At 43.0% G+C, this 20,429-nt stretch overlaps 1 non-coding gene across 1 annotated transcript; it reads left to right on the plus strand.

The window, feature by feature from the left end:
• Positions 1–11,478: 11,478 nt before the first annotated feature.
• On the plus strand, positions 11,479–11,585 carry LOC120265937. Its single transcript, XR_005537817.1, has one exon. It is a non-coding gene; the product is annotated as a small nucleolar RNA R71 (small nucleolar RNA).
• Positions 11,586–20,429: the final 8,844 nt, after the last annotated feature.

Here is a 20,429-nt window from a genome sequence, read left to right on the forward strand (position 1 = left end):
TGTCCACAAGCAAAAATAAAAACATTGAAGTATAGAAGAAGAAAATATTGAAAGTGCTTGGCCTTAGGTGCACCAAAGCATACAAGGAGAGTATTCTACAAGTAAGGGAAATTTCAACACTAAATATAAAAAATCAATGCTCTAGCTAAGGAATCGAATGAAAAAGGAGAAGAAACACGAGAACGTGTAAGTGTGTGTAAACTCACTCAAGTAAACCCAAAGTATACACCTCAATGTTCCAAGTATAAGGGACTTATTTAACTACAAAATGTAACAAAACAAAAAGATGGTAGTAGCTTCATACATCCTCTAAGGTAGCCCTTTCCAAAGGGCCGCTAAGGTGGCTTTCACACTTTTGAGGTGATAGCTCTTTCTACGAGAGCGGTAGCTTTCACTCATTCCATGAGATAGCTATTTCTCTCATGAGGGCATAACTAGTATCCGACTTATGAGAGTAGCTTCATACTTCATAGGTGCTAGCTCTTTCCACCCAAAATGCACAAGTAAACAATATATCTGTTTTTTTCTTTTGTTTTTCCAGTTTTTTTAGCAAAATAACATAATAAACAAAACTTATTAGTCCCTTAAACATCAAACTTGAGTTTCCAAAAGAGTTTCATGAGCGAGTGGTGCAACAAGTGTCAATTAGGCAAAAATTCCTAGAAATTCAACAACAAACTAGAGCATGAAAACATTAAATGTTAAGATTCTCCTAAACTCAAGAATACAATCATTGCAAGTAAGGTGAAGTACCATTGGCTACATGAGCATGTATGTCAATCAAAATTTATATAAAGGACATGTGCAATGTGAACCCCCTACACACACACACACACTTAAGAGGTACATTGCCTTCAATGTACGCACGCAAGCACAATAAAAAGTAAATCACTCAAAAGTTTGTGTGGGAGTGGGCAATTGAAACAATACTCCCTTGAACTCCTAGTGGTGCATTTGATGTAGCTAGATCCTTGAGAGTTGACTTCCAATGGGTTCTGAAGCCCACACAGCCATGTGCAAAACACATTGACCGTGTTTATGACTAATCCTCAATTTCCATATTGATAAGACCATCTGCACGCATACATAAGGGGATTCAGTGAAGCTCAATAAAAACAAAATCAAACTTAAGTCCACAAAGATATAAAAATGAAATACAACTTGAAGAAAAAAGTACAAAAACATAAACACAACTAAAAGTAAAGATCCCCCAAACGTCAGTGTTGGGTGCTATCTCTACTACTGCTTCTGTTGAAGATGATGCTGGTGCCGCAAAATAAAGAAATATTTAGCGAACAAAAGAGAAAGGCATGCTTACCAATGAAATGAGGGTGGATAGCTTTGAAAATAGCCGACAAACAACTCTAGAACTATATAAATAGACAGTGAGGGGTCAGGAAAGCGAGGAGAGGTGACATTTAAGTATTTGAGAGTAAAAGAATGAAGGGGCGCAATAGATTAATAGAGAAAAGTCGCACCTGCTAATTGCTTCCTAATAAGTGTTCGGGATCACCAGGTGATACCATGTGTGTGACACAGGGTTTGTATTCCACGGGGCCAAGGAAGTACTATTGCTCACTCTTTAACTATTATGTAGCCTACAATCCTTAGTAAGAAGAACAAACTAGAACAAGATAAACTAACCTAAGCTAATCCTATGGGCTCGGGTAACTAGCACACGATGCAAACAAACAAGGGAGTATCAAGCATGAGAAGTGTGTGTTTGGACAAGGAATCCTCCTAGGGTTGTCATTAAGGCCCAAACTCGGAAGGTTTAAAGATGCATTGATGATATTTAAGACCCTAGAGACTTCATGAGTAGATTAGCCCCAATATCTCTGCAGAATCAACCCCTAATCCCATATGAATGAGAATCGGAATCTCTTCTAGATCAACACACCTTTGACTGTATTAAGTTCAAGGAAATCTCTAATAGGAGTAAACCTGCTCTTCTTTGGCTTAAACCTAGCAATGGAAGGCTACCAACACCCGATCTCTTTGCGTGTCGGCATAAGGATCTGACAAGGTCCCCTTGCATATATCCTGCAAGTGCATGGGTTTGTCGAAGTAATAATCCTGGATGAGTGGGTATCGAATCCACAGGGAATAGGGAATAAAAACACTTAATCCGCTTCTTAGCTATGTGAAAGATCAGTAGTGATAAGTGTGACAATGATTCAATTCTCAAAAGTAAAAACAACAAGTAAGAGAGTACGAGTAAAGAGTGAGGTAAGGCAATCGATAAAGATGGGGTACTCGGATAATGCTCAGCCTAGGACAATCGTTTCAAGTGCAAGAACCCTGTATTATGCTTCCTAATCAATGCAATGGTGAGTCGTGGAAATCCTTAAATACATAGTCCCAAATCTAAGGTCAACTATGCCTAACTCTATACATGTCCCGAAGGAGAGATTAGATAACCTCTCAAACTCACACTCGCATAGAGTTGGAATGATCTCTAGGGATTCCAAGTGATAAATCTCTTCCTAATTATAGACCTAACCCTTTGGTCCAGGTGGAAGGTCCCTAACCACAATTAAGCCCTAGATACTAAGATCATCTCAATGCTTCACTCTGTTGCACGCGAAACTAAGCCCCAGCGAAGGGTCATCTCTTACACCATTCACTCTATTATGGCTGCAAAGAACTCGGGGAATGGAGGTAGAATCTATCACATCGGAGGGGAAAGGGGGCGCTCCTGTACCTCTCGACTCACCCTCTCAACCCTCTCCAACCTAGCTTTGTCTAACGCTCGTGGTGTGTCACTCACTCACAAGGTTACCAACAAGAACTCTCAACCCTAGTGTCACTCTAGGGGAAATGTTCATACAATCAAACATTCAAGGTTGGAACTCACAATAAACATCAATTAATTGAAAGCATAATAAAGAGATTCAATGAAATAAATACATCCTAGGGTTCACAAATACCCAAGTACCCACTAGGGGTTTAGCTCTCCATGGAGCTAAGTACAATCAAAGAAATTGAATGTAAAAGTAATGAATCCATAGAGAAACACCCTCTATAGTTGTGTCGATGGTCCTGTGGAAACTCCTCTACTCATCGTCGAACGATTCCCTCATCCGGTATAGGATACGCCTCGACGAAAGCTCCCCTACCAACCTTCTTCCAAAGGAATGACGATGTCAGAGCTGTAGAACCTCTCCAAAACCTTAGCCAATACCTCTCAAAACCCTAGCCAAAACCCTCTCTCATGTTGGGGAAAAGATGGAGAAAAGAATGCTGAAATCGAGGCTGAATAGGCTTTAAATACGGCTGGAATCGGGCGACTACACGTGCCCTCGTGGATTTTTTTCACACACCCATATGGAATTTCAACACGCGGCAGTATAATTTCCACACGCCTGTGGATTCTCCGACCTCGCTTTTCTTGGCCTACTGTGAACAAGGTCGCTACATCACTTTCGCCACAGTTGTTCGCCACATTACCCGCCTAAAATACATCCCGAGTCCATACTTTCATCTAGGTGACGCAAACAGCCACAAGTTCACGTCGTAGATCGCTTTGCTTCTTTAATGATGGACAAGTTGGTGGTGATCATGTTCTATGTGCATAAGTCAGAAAGCTTGAGTGTGACTACCCTTGTGCCCCTCCAAATGGTTGTGCTAACTCAAATACGAGGAGGTTGGCACACACTCTAGCATCTCGCACCCGACCTATGTCTTCGTGTTTGAACCTTAGCAAGATTTCCTCCAAAATTGGTGCATTAAGATCCATTGGCTTCTTTCCTTCGTACTTGGCCTCACAACCCTACCTGCACGAAAGTAACATAAAAACACACATATTAATGAAAAACACGAGAAAAGTAATGCTCAATCTTATAAAGAATGCTTCGCATTCATATAACACAAGCACTTATCAAACTCACCCACACTTAAGCTTTTTTGCTTGTCCTCATGCAAAAATTAAACATTCTGTGCATAGATGAAGGAAATATAGGAAGTGCTTGGCCTTAGGTTCACCAAAGTGTACAGGGAAAACATTCTACAAGTAAGGGAAATTTCAACATTAAATACAAAAAATCAAAGCTCTAGCTAAAAACTTGAATCAAAAAGGACAACAAACCCGAAATCATGTACGTGTGTGAACTCACTCAAAACAACCCAAGGTATACTCCTCAAAGTACTAAGTACAAGGGACTTATTTATCTACAAAAGTGACAACAGTTTCAAAGATGGTAGTAGCTTCACACATCCTCTAAGGTAGGCCTTTCCAAAGCGGCCGCTAAGGTGGCTTTCACACTTTTGAGGTGGTAGCTCTTTCTACATGAGTGGTAGCTTTCACTGATTCTATGAGATAGCTCATTCTCTCATTAGGGCATAGCTAGTATCCGACTTATGAGAGTAGCGCCATACCGCATAGGTGGTAGCTCTTTCCACCCAGCAAGCACAAATAAACAATAAAAACTATTTTTGTTCCTTCTTTTCATTTTTCATTTTTGTTTTTCAGAATTTAACACAAGAAACAACTATAACTAGTCCCTTTAACATCGAACATGAATTTCCAATAGAGTTTAAAGAGTGAGTAGTGTACTGAGTGTAGTTCGGGTAAAAATTCCTAGAAATTCAAGCAAGAACTAGAGCATGAAAACATTCAATGTTAAAAATTCTCCTAAACTCAAGAATACACTCATTGCAACTAAGGTGAACCGCCATTGGCTATGTGAGCATATATCAATCAAGAACAATAGAAAAGATGTGTGCACTATGAAACTCCCCCCCCCCACACACACACTTAAGTTGTACATTATCCTCAATGTACATATGCAAGCTCACTTAAAATATACATTAATGAAGAATAGATGTCGGAGAAGCAATCAAAACAATACTTCCCTGACTCCTAATGTCACGTTTGATGGAGCTAAGTCCTTGGGAGTAATGTCTCGACGGGTCAGGAAGCTCACACGTACAAGTGGCGAAGCACCTTGGCCGTGCCCATGACAAAGTCTCAATTCCCAAGATGACAAGACCATCTAAATGCATACACGAGGGGGTTCAGTGAATCTCAATAAAAGCAAAATAACTCGAGTATATAAGAGATAAAGCAATGAATACAACTCAAGAATCAATATAGTAATAAACCTCGAAGGAGAATCCTTTCTCGAAAGTGAACAAGTCTAAAATGAAATGCAAAAAGTAAAAGAAAAAGTCAGTGTCGGGCATTGTCCTCCTGCTCAACTCCCCGCCGGGTGGTGGTGCTAAATCGAGCGGTGCCGGCGTAGTGGTGAGGGAGATGCCGGAGGTGGTGGTGGGGAACAAGTGGCTCGCCCATCAATAGTCAGCCGATCATGTCGAAACGGGTCTAATATCTCAGCAGTATCAGACCGCTCGGATAGCTCAAAGATCAGCTATCTCGGTCTGAACCTCACCCACATCGCTCTCAAGCCTCTCAATATGGTCATAAGCTCGAGGACCCTGCGTGGCGAGGGGTCTGGGAATCTGTAGGCAACCCTCCGCAGTATCTCCTTGACTCCTGGCGGTCTCTGGGGTAGCTGTCGCAATAATATAGACGCCTAGCCCACATCTCCGTACCAACCCCATCATCCTGATCATCTTAAACACAAGAGGGGTAGGCACAAATGTCCTCTCAGCACCACGTAAAGCATCCCCCAAACCCATTCCCAAGATGAGACTTGTGATGTAAGGGCCAGCAAATAATAAACCCACTCTAGCAGACTAACCCTGGTACCTCAGAATATCTTCTAATATGCACCCCAAGTGAATCAACACATTGCAGGCCATGGAGTATAAAAAGAGCAAATCCTGCCTGGTCAGAGTAGCTGTCTTATCGGCTCGACCTGATATAGACCTGCTGATAACCACGTGCAAATACCTGTAGCTCAACCGGCATAGGCTAGTGGCCTTCGACATCCCCGGTTCATACTCCCCCTATCCACACAGAATTATATACACATGATGTGGAGTTACTGATACTGGAAAATCCGCAAGTAAACATCCATACTCCACTATACCTGTGTATGCAACATCGTATAGGCCCATCCGAATCGAAAACTCAGTGGCACTCATGGAAAATGGATGTCCGAATGCCCAAAACTATATAGCCTCCATAGTGTCAAATCTCCCATGCATCAGATGAAACTCAAAAAGATGGTAAAACCTCAAGCGTCAATGCGCGGTAAGTCGGCTCACCCGATCGTTAGTAGCCTCCCTCCGCCTTCCCTACCGCTAGCATCTCATCAATCTCATCAGCTAGCTCATCACCCTGCTGAATATCTCTTAGCACTTGCAAATCCACAAAACGAGTCTGACCAAAACCAAGTGTTGAAAGTTTCTCAAATCGAGTCTGATGCTCGGGATTTGATAAATCCATGTGTATTGGCTCGGGTGGAGTGACTCTTAGACGCTTAACTTTGTTCTTCCTTACTCACGGTACCATACCTATAATACAAAAAGGGGAGAATGATCAAAGAAGCGCAAGAGCGGTGTACTGCAGAATTCCACGTGGGCCTGTGGAAATTACCCACGCCCATGTGGATCTCCAGGGCGTGAAAGAAAACCGCACGGGTGCACAATAATTCTCAAAAATTTAACTTTAAAAACACTTCTAGACACTTTCTAAACATGTACCATGCATTGTTAAATGAAAATTCGTGCTCATGAAGACATTTAATCCACGAAAAACAAGAGTTGGCGAAGAAAAAGGGTTACCGATGAAATAAATGCGAAAACTCTGAAAATCAGCACGATATGCGAAGAAAAATCCTCCAAAACAATGGTGATCCGTCGAGAAGATGATCAGAAGTAGTTTTCAGGCAGCTGGAGATGAGGAATGAGACGGTTCAGAAGGTTTTAAGGAAAAAAGCGCGTCTCTTGGAATTCTGTGCATCCCCACGGGCGTGTGGAAATTGCCCACGCCCGTGCGCCTCATTACAAGAGAGCCACAGGGGCATACACACACCACTGTGCGCTCTCGGGAAAACACTTCTTTGACTCTAACTGCTCTCACACGGGCGTGTGGTAAATACCCACCCCGTGCGCCCGACCCACATTGGCAGCCGCATGCCCATGTGGCTTCCTTGAACATCCAAGAAAATTGCCAAGTGTTCTACACGCCCGTGCAGAAATTCCACACGGGCATGGACATGCACATGCCCAATTCACAGGGGCAGCCACACGCCCTTGTGTTTTCTCGGGATGGAGAGAACTCCTTTACAAAATTTCGCACGGGCGTGTGGAAATTACCCACGCCCGTGTGGTTCACAAGGTCACCCACAGGGGCGAGTCGACGACCCTGTGTGCTCTAGGGATAATCCGCCCAACTCTGCAGGAATTCACACGCCCGTGTGGAAATTACCCATGGGCGTGTGACATTCTCATGGTCATTCACAGGGGTAGCCGCACGCCCCTGTGTCTTCTCTGGATGAGCTCGCAATACATATACATGGGAGTGTCGAAATTCCACATGCCCGTGCATTTCTACTGGATGCCTTAGTTAACCTGCATGCTCTACAAAAAATCTATGAACATGTTTACACACACAGAGCCTACCCTATTATGCAAAATTTACCAATGAAAAAAATGAAATAGAGCTCAAACGACCAAACTTCGCCAATTCCACATGAAAACACACGATGACTGTAAAATAAAATCCTCAATAAAATTGCAACACAAGCATCTAAAAATAAAGACACCAACACTCGACAATTTATTCATGCAAAACACTACATTATTCAACTAAGAAAAACAGTAAACACTTGGGTTGCCTCCCAAGAAGTGCTTGTTTAATGTCACTAGCAATGATTCATCCAACTCCTTCAGTTTACGGATGTCTCCAGCAGCCTTGGAGTGTTTCCAGTGACGTCTCCTAGCCCTTTTCATTTTTTGGAGGACCTTCTTCAGGATCCCCGGGGTAGAATTTACTTCTTCCGTCGATCCAAGCATCATTACATCTTCATGTCTCTCCTCTTGGTCGAACAAGTCTTCATACGGATCCGGATTGAACATTTCCTGCATGTATTCATCAACAATCTCATCAGTAGTGTCTAGAAAGTATAAAGTATCATCGAAATCAAGAGAATGCCGCATGGCTTCAGCAAGGTGGTATGTGAGCTTGTCATCTCCAACTCTCAATGTGGGCTCTCCGCAGTCCATATCAATCAATGCTTTGGAAGTCCGCAAGAACGGTCTCCCAAGTATCAAAGGTACATCTGCATCCTCGTTGACGTCTAGCACTACAAAGTCAACCGGAAAAATGTACTTGTCCACCTTGACAAGCACATCTTCAATGATGCCTCTCGGATGTCGCACTATTTGGTCCGCTAGTAGCAAAGTCACCCGAGTAGGCCTAGTGACAAGTTCACCTTGCGTATATCCCGCAAGTGCACGGGTTTGTCGAAGTAATAATCCCGCGTGAGCGGGTATGGAATCCACAGGGAGTAGGGAGTAAAGACACTTAATTCAATTCGTAGCTATGTGGAATATCAACAATGATAAGTGTGACAATGATTCAATTCTCAACAATTAAAAGCAACAAGTAAGAGAGCAAAAGTAAGGAAGAGGTAAGGCAATCGATAAAGATGGGGTACTCGGATGATGCTTCACCTAGGATAATCGCTTCAAGTGCACGAACTCTCTATTATGCTTCCTAATCAATGCAATGGTGAGTCGTGGAAATCCTTACATACATAGTCCCAAATCTAAGGTCAATTATGCCTAACTCTATTCATGTCCCGGAGGAGAGATTAAATAACCTCTCAACCTCGCACTCGAATAAAGTTGCAATGAGCTCTAGGGATTCCAGGTGATAAATCTCTTCCTAGTTATAGACCTAACCCTTTGGTCCAGGCGGAAGGTCCCTAACCACAATTAAGCCCTAGATACTAAGATCCACTCAACGCTTCACTCTGTTGCACGCGCAACTAAGCCCCAGCGGAGATTCATCCTTAGACCATTCACTCTATTATGGCCACAAAGAACTCGAGGAACGGAGGTAGAATCTATCACGTCGGAGGGGAAAGGGGACGCTCCTGTATCTCTCGACTCACCCTCTCAACCCTCTCCAACCTAGCTTTGTCTAATGCTCGCGGTGTGTCACTCACTCACATGGTTACCAACAAGAACTCTCAACCCTAGTGTCACTCTAGGGGAAATGTTCATACAGTCAAGCATTCATGGTTGGAACTGACAATAAACATCAATTTATTGAAAGCATAATAAAGAAGTTCAATGAAACGAATACATCCTAGGGTTCACAATCACCAAAGTACCCACTACGGGTTTAGCTCTCCATGGAGCTAAGTACAAGCAAAGAAAACGAATGTAAAAGCAATGAATCCATAAAGAAACCCCCTCGATGGTCGTGTCAATTGTCTTGTGGAGAGTCCTCTACTATTCGCAAGGGATCCTTTGTCCGGCCTAGGATACACCTCGTCGGATCGGTGCCGACGAAAGCTCTCCCAATAACCTTCTTCCAAACGATGCACAATGTTGGAGCCATAGAACCTCTCCAAATGCCTAGTCCATATCACTAAAAACCCTAGCCGAAGCCCTCTCGCAAGTTGGGGAAAAGATGGAGAAAAGAATACCAAAATCGGGGCTGAATCGGCGTTAAATATGGCTGAAATCGGGCGACTCCACCTGCGTGGACGGTACACGCGCCCGTGCGGAATTTCCACACGGCCGTGGATAATTTCCACACGCCCGTGTGGATTCTCTATTTCTCTGATTTCTCGGCCTGCTGTGAACATTGCTGCTACAGTACATGCTATAATGCTCTGCAACAGTCTTCTACCTAAATAACTTCCCAATTCCATATTTTCATCGGGGTAACGCAAACGGGCACACGTTTACATCGTGAATCACTTGCTTCTTCAATGATATACATGTTGGTGAAGCTCTCGTTCTTATGTGCATAAATCGGAATGCTCGAGTGTGACTGCCTTTGTGCCCCTCCGAATGGTTGTGCTCACTCGAATGCCAGGAGGTTGGCACACACTCTAGCATCTCATACCTGACCTATGTCTTCGCATTTGAACTTTAGCAAGATTTCCTCCAAAATAGGTGCATTATGATCCACATTGGCCTATTTCATTCATACTAGGCCTCACAACCCTACCTGCATAAAAGTAACATATAACCACACATATTAGTGTAAAAACCTGAGAAAAGTAATGCTTAACATAAGGAATGAACACTTCGCATTCATATCGCACAAGCACTTATCACCTAGGCTCGCCCAAGCCTAGCTTTTGAAAGAAGGTGTATGGCATAACATTCATACTGGCCCCTGAGTCCGCCAATGCCATTTCCTCACCTAGATTGCCAATATTACACGGAATGATGAAGCTTCCCGGGTCTTTCTTCTTGTTCAGCATGTTCTTTTGCAATACCGCCGAGCATGAAGCATCTAAAAAAACCGAAGCACTTTCCTCCAACTTCCTCTTGTTAGTCAATAGATCTTTCAAGAACTTCGCATACTTAGGCATTTGGGCCAATGCCTCAACAAAAGGAATATTGATGTGGAGTTGCTTGAACAAACTCAGGAACTTCTTGTACTATTCATCCCCTTAGTCATTTTTCAATCTAGAGGGATAAGGGATTCTTGGCTTGAAAGGTGGGGGTGCCACCTCTTTCTCTTTGCTTGTTCCCTCTTCCACCTCAATAACCTCGGGTGCGTGTTCTTTTGGCTTCTCACTCAGAAGCCTACCTTCAACCTCACGACTACTTCTCAAAGTGATCGCCTTAAAGTGCTCTCTAGGATTGGTTTCTTTATTGCTCGGCAAGCTTCCATGTGGTATTTTAGAGAGAGTCTTCGCAATTTGTCCCACCTGATTTTCAAGGTTATGCAAAGAGGAGGTGTGGTTGCGAAGTGTAGCCTCAACTAATTCAAACCTTGTATTTGCAGATTGCACAAATCGAGTCAAGTGCTTCTCTTAGTCATTCATTCGGGTTTCCAAACCTGAGACTCTGTTTTTCACCTGAGGGGCTTGTTGTTGTTGTTGGAAACCCGGTGGCCCCATGGCCTTTTGTGGACCCTGATTATTCCATGAGAAACTGGGATGATTCTTCCAACCCGAATTGTAGGTATTGCTATATGGATTTCCTTGAGGTCTCATGGTATTGCCTACAAAATCAACGTTCTTCACCGAAGAAACATCAAAGATAGAGATCGGGCAATCAGAGGGAGCATGTCCTCCACCACACCCAGTGCAATTAGTCATGGCCGCGACTCTATTTGAAGTTAGAAGATCTAACTTCTTACTCAAATTTTCCACTTGAGCCGCCAATGAAGTTACCGCATCTATTTCATGGAGACCGGCCACCTTTTTCTTCTCCCTCGCATTCGATTGGTAGTTGTTTAACCTCATTTCTTCAATTAACTGACGGGCCCCATTGGGGGTCTTGCTACCTAAGGTACCTCCTACTGCTGTATCCAAGAGTTCCCTTGTACTCGGATTCAAACCGTTGTAAAAGGTCTAAACAATCATCCACTCCGGAAATCCGTGTTGCGGGCACTTTCTCAAGAGTTCCTTGAACCTTTCCTATGTCTCAAATACAGACTCCAATTTCAACTGAACAAAGGATGAGATCTCATTCCTAAGCTTTGCAGATTTTCCGGGAGGGAAATAACGGTCAAGAAAAGCTTCTACCATCTCCTCCCATGTGGTTATCGATGCTCTGAGGAATGAGTGTAGCCATTGCTTCACTCTCCCCTTTAGGGAAAATGGGAAGTCTCTAATAAGTGCTTGTGCGATATGAATGTGAAGCATTCATTCTTTATGTTGAGCATTATTTTTCTCAGGTTTTTACATTAATATGTGTGTTTTTATGTTAATTTTATGCGGGTGTAGAGTCGTGAGGCCGAGTATGAAGGAAATAGGCCAATGTGGATCATAATGCACTAATTTTTGGAGGAGATCTTACTAAAAGTTCAAACACGAAGACATAGGACGGTGTGAGATGCTAGAGTGTGTGCCAACCTCCTCGCATTCGAGTGAGCACATCCATTTGGAGGGCACAAAAGGCGATCACACTCGAGCATTCCGACCAATGCATATAAAAAAATAAGAACCCCACCCAAAGCATGTATATCATTGAAGAAGCAAGTGATTCAAGACGTGAACGTAGCCCATTTTACGCTACTCCCGATGAAAGTATGGAATTGGGAAGTTATTCAAGTCGAAGGCTGTAGCAGAACATTGTAGCAAGTACTGTAGCAGCATTGTTCACAGCCGACTCCGACATCGTGATTCCATTAGAAAGAAGGTTGGTAGGGGAGCTTCGATTGAGGCGTATCCTATACCAGACGAAGGAATCCTTGGATGACGAGTAGAGGACTTTCCACAAGACCATCGACACGACCATCGAGGGTCTTCTTTATGGATTCATTGCTTTTACATTCGATTTCTTTGATTATACTTACCTCCATGGAGAGCTAAACCCCTAGTGGGTACTTGGGTGATTGTGAACCCTAGGATGTATTCGCTTCATTGAACTTCTTTATTATGCTTTCAATAAATTGATGTTTGTTGTGAGTTCCAACCTTGAATGCTTGATTGTATGAACATTTCCCCTAGAGTGAACATAGGGTTGAGAGTTCTTGTTGGTAACCTTGTGAGTGAGTGACACACCACGAGCGTTAGACAAAGCTAGGTTGGAGAGGGTTGAGAGAGTGAGTCGAGAGGTACAGGAGCGTCCCCTTTCCCCTCCGACGTGATAGATTCTACCTCCGTTCCTCGAGTTCTTTGCGGCCATAATAGAATGAATGGTCTAACGGATGAACCTCCGCTGGGGCCTAGTTGCGCGTGTAATGGAGTGAAGCGTTGAGATGATCTTAGTATCTAGGGCTTAATTGTGGGTAGGGACCTTCCGCTTGGACCAAAGGATTAGGTCTAAATCTAGGAAGAGATTTATCACTTGGAATCCCTAGAGCTCATTGCAACTCTATGCGAGTGCGAGGTGTTGAGATTGTTCGATTTCTCCTCCGGGACATGTATAGAGTTAGGCATAGTTGACCTTAGATTTGGGACTATGTATGTAAGGATTTCCACGACTCACCATTGCATTGATTGAGAAGCATAATAGAGAGTTCTTGCACTTGAAGCGATTATCCTAGGTGAAGCATCATCCGAGTACCCCATCTTTATCGATTGCCTTGCCTCCCCCTTACTTTTGCTCTCTTACTTGTTGCTTTTAATTTCTGAGAATTGAATCATTACCACACTTATCATTGTTGATACTCCACATAGCTAACAATTGAATTAAGTGTCTTTAGTCCCTACTCCCTATGGATTCTACCCCGCTCACCCTGGATTATTACTTCGATAAACCCGTGTACTTGTAGGATATACGCAAGGGGACCTTGTCAGGCTCTCAACTTGATGGCATCATTTGTCACTCCATTTATCTTCAGCATATCACACACCTAGAGAAAACTCTCTATATGGCTGTTTGGATCCTCATCGGCCAAACCGTTGAACTGTGCGGATTGCTGCAACATGTGGATGAATGCCGACTTCAAATCAAAGTTCTGAGTTGTAATCGGGGGACGCACAATACTCGATTGTGTCCCTAACTCTGAAGGTCTGGCATAATCGGATAATGTTCGCTGTTGCTCGTTCTGTTCTGCCATGTTTTCAGATCCTTCCACTTCCAAATCAGCTAAATTAGACTATTCTTGTACAGGCTCTTTCTCTTTTTTTCTAAGTGTACGTTCAAGCTCAGGATCTCCTTCAATCAATATTGAGGGATTCCCTCGGGTCATAACCTGGAGCTGCACCCAAAAAGAAAGAAAAAACAAATCAGAATGATGATAGAATAAGAAGATATGAAACAGAATGTATGGTGAAATAGCTAAGAAAACAAAGTGCAAAGTATCTCTAAACGCCTACTCCCCGGCAACGGTGCCAACAACTTGACAAGGTCCCCTTGCGTATATCCCGCAAGTGCACAGGTTTATCGAAGTAATAATCCCGGATGAGCAGGTATCGAATCCACAGTGAATAGGGAATAAAAACACTTAATCCGCTTCTTAGCTATGTGAAAGATCAGTAGTGATAAGTGTGACAATGATTCAATTCTCAAAAGTAAAAACAACAAGTAAGAGAGTACGAGTAAAGGGTGAGGTAAGGCAAATAATAAAGATGGGGTACTCGGATAATGCTCCGCCTAGGACAATAGTTTCAAATGGAAGAACGCTCTATTATGCTTCCTAATCAATGCAATGGTGAGTCGTGGAAATCCTTAAATACACAGTCCCAAATCTAAGGTCAACTATGCCTAACTCTATGCATGTCCCGGAGAAGAGATTAGATAACCTCTCAATCTCGCACTCGCATAGAGTTGCAATGAGCTCTAGGGATTCCAAGTGATAAATCTCTTCCTAATTATAGACCTAACACTTTGGTCAAGGTGGAAGGTCCAAAACCACAATTAAGCCCTAGATACTAAGATCATCTCAACGCTTCACTCTGTTGCACTTGCAACTAAGCCCCAGCGGAGGGTCATCTCTTAGACCATTCACTCTATTATGGACGCAAAGAACTCGAGGAACGGAGGTAGAATATATCACGTCGAAGGAGAAAGGGGACACTCCTCTACCTCTCGACTCACCCTCTCAACCCTCTCCAACCTAGCTTTGTCTAACGCTCGTGGTGTGTCACTCACTCACAAGGTTACCAACAAGAACTCTCAACCCTATGTTCACTCTAGGGGAAATGTTCATACAATCAAGCATTCAAGGTTGGAACTCACAATAAACATCAATTAATTTAAAGCATCATAAAGAGATTTGATGAAACAAATACATCCTCCAAAACCTCTCCAAAACCTTAGACAATACCTCCCAAAACCCTAGCCGAAACCCTCTCTCAAGTTGGGGAAAAGATGGAGAAAAGAATGCTAAAATCGGGGCTGAATCGGCTTTAAATAGGGCTGGAATCAGGCGACCACACGGGCCTTTGGATTTTTCACACGCCCATGTGGAATTTCCAGATGGGCGTGTATAATTTCCACACACCCGTGTGGACTCTCTGAATTCCTGTTTTCTTGGCCCGGCTATGAACAGTGCTTCTACAACACTTTCGATCCAGTGTTCTGCTATAGTACCTGGGCTAAAATACTTCCCGAGTACATACTTTCATCGAGGTGACGCAAACGGGCACACGTTCACGTTGTGGATCTCTTTGCTTCTTCAATGATGGACAAGTTGGTGGAGATCTTGTCCTATGTGCATAAGTCGGAATGCTTGAGTGTGACTGCCCTTGTACCCCTCTAAATGGTTGTGCTAACTCAAATACGAGGAGGTTGGCACACACTCTTACATCTCGTACCCGACCTATGTCTTTGCGTTTGAACCTTAGTAAGATTTCCTCCAAAATTGGTGCATTAAGATCCACATTGGCTTCTTTCCTTCGTACTCGCCCTCACAACCCTACCTGCACGAAAGTAACATAAAAACACACATATTAATGAAAAAACCATTGAAAATTAATGCTCACCATAAGGAAAGAATGCTTCGCAATCATATCACACCACCACTTATCAGGATCCCCTTTCAATCTCTCCTAGATCTAGTATGCATGAGTAGGTCACATCTACGCATACAACTCATAATAGAATTACGGATTTCTCCATAAATGTAATTCTAAGCATCAAAGCATAAATGATTGAATCTGAAACAACCATCAAATTAAATGAAGAATAATATCTTATGTTCTTATATAAGAATACACCCTAGGGCTCATCCAAATCCAAATACAACAATAAGTTAATCCCTCATGATAAGTGATAAGTGCTTGTGCGATAAGAATACGAAGTGTTCTATCCTTGTGTTGAGCATTACTTTTCTCAGGTTTTAACACTAATATGTGTGTATTTATGTTACTTTCATGCAGGTAGGGTTGTGAGACCGATTATGAGAGAAAAAAGCCAATGTGGGTCATAATTTACTAATTTGGAGGAAATCTTGCTAAGGTTCAAACGCGAAGACATAGGTCGAGTTCGAGACGCAGTAATGTGTACCAACCTCCTCGTATTCGAGTTAGCACAACTATTTGGAGGGCCACAAGGGCAGTCACATTCAAGCATTCCGACTTGTGAATATAGAACAAGATCTCCACCAACATGTCCGTTATTGAAGAAGCAAAGCGATCCACGATGTAAACGTGTGTCTGTTTGCATTACCTCGATGAAAGCATAGATTTGGGAGTATTTCAGGCCGAAACTGTAGTAGAGTACTGAACCAAAAATGTAGCAAAAATACTTTAACAGCACTGTTCATAGCCGGCTGTGAAATTAGGAAAACAGAGAATCCACATGGGCATGTGGAAATTCCACACGCCCGTGTGAAAAATCCACAGGGGCGCTCACACGGGCGTGTGGATTCCCGATTCCAGCCCTTTAAAAGCCAATTTCAGCACCGATTTCAGCATTCTTTTTTCTCCATCTTTTCCCCAATTTGAGAGAGGATGGCGGCTAGGGTTTTGAGAATATTGGCTAGGGATTTGGAGAGGTTCTACGGCTCTGACATGGCGCGCCGTTTGGAAGAAGGTTAGTAGGAAAGCTTTCATCGGCACCGATCAGGCAAGGTGTATCCTAGGCCAGACAAAGGGACCCTTGCGATGAGTAGAGGAATCTCCACAACACCATCGCCACGGCTAACGATGGGGTTTTCTATGGATACTTTGTTTTTACATTCGATTTTATTGATTTTATCTAGCTCCATGGAGAGCTAAACCCCTAGTAGGTACTTGGGTATTTGTGAACCCTAGAATGTATTCGTTTCATTCAACCTCTTCATTATGCTTTCAATTAATTGATGTTTATTGTGAGTTACAATCTTGGAGACTTGATTGTATGAATGCTCCCCTAGAGTGACACTAGGGTTGAGAGTTCTTCTTGGCAACTTTTGTGAGTGAGTGACACACCATGAGAGTTAGACAAAGCTAGATTGGAGAGGGTTGAGAAGGTGAGTCGAGAGGTAGCGGAGTGTCCCCTTTTCTCTCCGGTGAGTCGAGAGTTCTTTGCGGCCATAGTAGAGTGAATGGGCTAAGGGATGACCTTCCGCTGGGGCTTAGTTGCGAGTGCAACGGAGTGAAGCGTTGAAGTGATTTGGTGATGGTCTTGTGGAGAGTCCTCTACTCGTCTCAAGGGTCACTTTGTCCGGCCTAAAATACACCTCGCCAGATCGGTGCCAAAGAAAGCTCTCCCACTAACCTTCTTCCAAACAGCGCGCGATGTTGGAGTCATAGAACCTCTCCAAAGCCTTACCCAATACCTCTCAAAACCTTAGCCGCTGCCCTCTCTCAAGTTAGGGAAAAGAGGGAAAAAAGAATGCTGAAATCGGGGTTAAAACTGGCCTTTAAAGGGCCGGAATTGGGAATCCACACGCCTGTTTGAGCGCCCCTGTGGATTTTTCACACAGACGTGTGGAATTTCCACACGCTTTTGTGGATTCTCTATTTTCATGTTTTCTTGGCTGGTTGTGAATAGTGCTGCTACAGTATTCTTACTACAGTTTTGCTACAGTACCCGACTATAGTACTTGCCCGAAATACTACCGAATCCATGCTTTCATCGAGGTAACGCAAACGGGCACATGTTTACGTTGTGGATCACATTGCTTCTTCAATAACGGACATGTTGGTGGAGATCTTGTTTTATATGCACAAGTCGGAATGCTTGAATGTAACTGCCCTTGTGCCCCTCCAAATAGTCGTGCTAACTAAAATACGAGGATATTGGCACACATTCCCGCATCTGGAACCCGACCTTTGTCTTTGCATTTAAACCTTAGCAAGATTTCCTCCAAATTGCTGCATTACGACCCACATTGGCTCCTTTCTCTCATAATTGTTCTCATAATCCTACCTGCATGAAAGTAACATAAATACACACATATTAGCGTTAAAACCCGAGAAAATTAATGCTCAACAGAAGGAAAGAACACTTCGTATTCTTATCGCAGAAGCACTTATCAAACTCCCCCACACTTAAGCTTTTTCTTTTGCTCAAGCAAAAATTAAAACATTAAATTCGTAGATGAAGGAGACATTGGAAGTGCTTGGCCTTAGATTCACCAAAGCATACAAAGAGTGCATTCTACAAGTACGGGAAATTTCAACACTAAATAAGAAAAATCAATGCTCTAGCTAAAAACTTGAATAAAAAAGGACAACAAACCCGAAATCGTGTAAGTGTGTGAACTCACTCAAGTCAATCCAAAGTATACTCCTCAAAGTTCTACGTACAAGGGACTTATTTATCTACGAAAGGTAAAAAAAATTTAAAAAAGGGTAGTAGCTTCACACATCCTCTAAGGTAGCCCTTTCCAAAGTGACCGCTAAGGTGGCTTTCACACTTTCGGGGTGGTAGCTCTTTCTATCGGGGTGGTAGCTTTCACACATTCCATGAGATAACTTTTTCTCTCATTAGGCATAACTAGTATCTGACTTATGAGAGTAGCTTCATACATCGTAGGTGGTAACTTTTTCCACCCAACAAGCACAACTAAATAACAAAACTATTTTGTTCTTTCTTTTCATTTTTCCATTTTTTTTAGAATTAACACATGAAACAACTATAACTAGTCCCTTATACATCAAACATGAGTTTCCAAAACAGTTCAAAGAGTGAGTAGTGCAACAAGTGTCGATAGGGAAAAAATTCCTAGAAATTCAAGCAAAAACTAGAGCATGAAAACATTCAATGTTAAAAATTCTCCTAAACTCAAGAATACAATCAATGCAAGTAATGTGAACCGCCATTAGCTATGTGAGCATGTATATCAATCAAAACTAGTATAAAAGGGATGCGTGCACTATGAAACTCGCCCATACACTTAAGTTGTACATTGTCCCTAATGTACACATGCAAGCTCATTCATAATGTAAATCAATTAGATCCAGATGTGGGAGAAGCAATCAAAAAAATACTCAACTGACTCCTAGTGTTGTATTTGATGGAGCTAAGTCTTTAGGATTGTTGTTCCAATGGGTTGTGAAACTCACACGGCCATGACAAAGTCTCAATTGCCATGATGATAAGACCATCTGCATGCATACACGAGGAGGATTTAGTGAAGCTCAATAAAAACAAAGACAACTCGGGTATATAAAAGATAAGACAATGAATACAACTCTAGATACAAAATGAAAATAAACTCAGAAGGAAAGTCCTTTCTGAGTATATAAGTCCAAAATAAAATACGGAAGTAAAAAATGAGGAAAATTAAATCAAGTGTCGATGTCGCGCTCTGGCTCTACTGCTGCTGATGCTGGTGATGAAGTATATGGTGGGTCATCTGGTGCCGGAATAGGGGATGGAGGTGCAAGAGAAACCGAGAGGGCCTGGGGAGTCCTCGGCTACACGACAAATGATGAGCCGATGTCTAGCTCTAAGATCTACTGTAATGTGTTGAAACGTGCCATGAACTCTGTATACTATGCGGCCTACACAACCCTAATATTGTCAATCTCTGCTCGGGCTTTTGCTACCTCTGTCTATATCACCCCCATAGTGCTTTCGAGCTTCTCAAAGCGATCCTAGGCTCGAGATGGTGAAAACATGTGCACGGGGGATGGGTCCTCTATCACCGGAGGTGCCTCGGTCTCCATAGGTGCTGACTGAGGCTCGGGGATAGGCTGTGAAGCCTCGGCATCATCTCCCTCCTCCTCGGCTATCTCTGGTACCAGTAGAACCAGTGCATAAACCCCCGTCTAAACCCTACAGACCATGCAAATTAATCTCATCGTCTCTATTCTCAGGAGCGCAGCTATAATCGTCTTCTCAGCCCTGTGAATCATGCCCAAGAGACCCATACCCAGAGCTAATCTTGTAATGTATGGATCCGAGAATATCGCTCCATTCTGGCATACTGGCCCTGATATCGAATGTACTCAGCAACTATGTGCCCTAGATGGATCGGTGTACGCTGCATCATCAAATACAAGTACAGAAGCTCCCTCCGGCTCAGAATGCCAGTGCTATCACCATGGCCATTAACCGACCTGCTCATGATGGCATATAGATATCGGTATGCAGGTCGGGAAGGGCACATAGCCTTGGATACCCCCGGCTCATACTGGCCCTGACCACATAATGCTCTGTAAGCTCTCTGTGGGATCAGAGCTCCAGAATAATCTGTCAGTAACTAAGAGTACTCCTCAGTGTCTGTAAATGCCTTCTCGTATAAGCCAAGCAAAACTGAAAACTGAGTGACACTCAAACTATAGTGATGTCCAACTACTCTTAACTGAACTACGTCAAGGTCATCAAATATCGTATAGGATCTGTCAACTCGAATCATGATATAACCTCCAATGTAACCTCCCGGATGGCTGGCTCTCAATCGACAATAACTGCCTCCAACCACCCACTGAAATGAGATCCTCGACCTCATCAGCGAACTCATCTGCCTGCTACAAATATCTTAATATACTCATGTCCAA

This window comes from Dioscorea cayenensis, chromosome 1 (genome assembly GCF_009730915.1).
Source record: "Dioscorea cayenensis subsp. rotundata cultivar TDr96_F1 chromosome 1, TDr96_F1_v2_PseudoChromosome.rev07_lg8_w22 25.fasta, whole genome shotgun sequence".
Classification (NCBI taxonomy): domain Eukaryota; kingdom Viridiplantae; phylum Streptophyta; class Magnoliopsida; order Dioscoreales; family Dioscoreaceae; genus Dioscorea; species Dioscorea cayenensis.